General features: G+C 65.1%; 1 protein-coding gene across 1 annotated transcript in view; it reads left to right on the top strand.

Moving 5' to 3' along the window:
• KLHL25 (kelch-like family member 25) overlaps nt 1–862 on the top strand; it is a 45,684-nt gene that overhangs the window by 26,325 nt on the left and 18,497 nt on the right. The gene's annotated exons all lie outside the window — the stretch shown is intronic.

Genomic DNA, 862 nt, shown 5'->3' with positions numbered 1-862 from the left:
GTGGGGGGCGGGGGTGGGATTTGAGCACGAGGGAGCGTGTTGGTGCTGTTTCGCAGGTTTGGGGGAACACTGAGAACCTCCCCAGACATGTCACAGTGGAGGGAAGAATTCGGCTTCTGGGGATCTTGTAGCTGTGAGGCAGGGAGCCCAGGGTCGGGTACGCAGCCCTGGGGGACCCCTGGCTCCCAAGCCTGACCTCCCACACTGCTGGCCAGAGCTGAAGGGCAGCCCTGGGTACCTGTGGGCCTGGGTGAACACTGTGGTCCCCTCCATGTGTCTGAGCCTCAGTATTCCTGTCTGTAAATTGGGGCCAGTGGGCCTCTCGCTCCCTGGAATCCTGGGGCTTCGGGGCTGTTGCTAAAAGGCTGGCTCAGGTCCCGGCATCTCCTGAGAGGACGTGGGGCAGACAGGGAGGCGGCTGGCCTGGTAGGCAGCCTGCTCCCGGCTCTGCTCCGCAGAGCCAGGCCGGCCGCCGTCTGGGGGCTGGAGCCCACTGGGTGTATCTGTGCATCTCAGGATCTTGGCCTGGGAGGGGGTTGGCATCAGCGGGCAGGCATCCTCAGCTGAGTGGGACAGAAGTCAACTCTGGGCCCTGGCCACCCACTCAGCACTGCCCTCGGAGAGGTCACCTGACCTCATTCTCCGGGCACACGTGGCTACTCTGTCGGGGTTTGCTGTGCTTTGGGGCACTTTCTCATCTTGGAGTCCTGCTCTGTCCTGCCCCTAAAGCCCCGCCCCCCCACCAGGGTGTCTCCACCTGGATCCCTCCAGGGCGGTCCTGTGTACAGCACCCCAGGATGGAGGCGGGCCTAGCCCAACCCCACAGCCCCCTGCCCGGCCGCCCCAGCGTGGACCAGGGTCT

The sequence above is a fragment of the Bison bison genome, unplaced genomic scaffold (genome assembly GCF_000754665.1).
Source record: "Bison bison bison isolate TAMUID 2011002044 unplaced genomic scaffold, Bison_UMD1.0 scf7180017860443, whole genome shotgun sequence".
Lineage (NCBI taxonomy): Eukaryota > Metazoa > Chordata > Mammalia > Artiodactyla > Bovidae > Bison > Bison bison.
The sequence above is the reverse complement of the archived record's forward strand: the minus strand, read 5'-3'. Positions and strand labels throughout refer to the sequence as shown.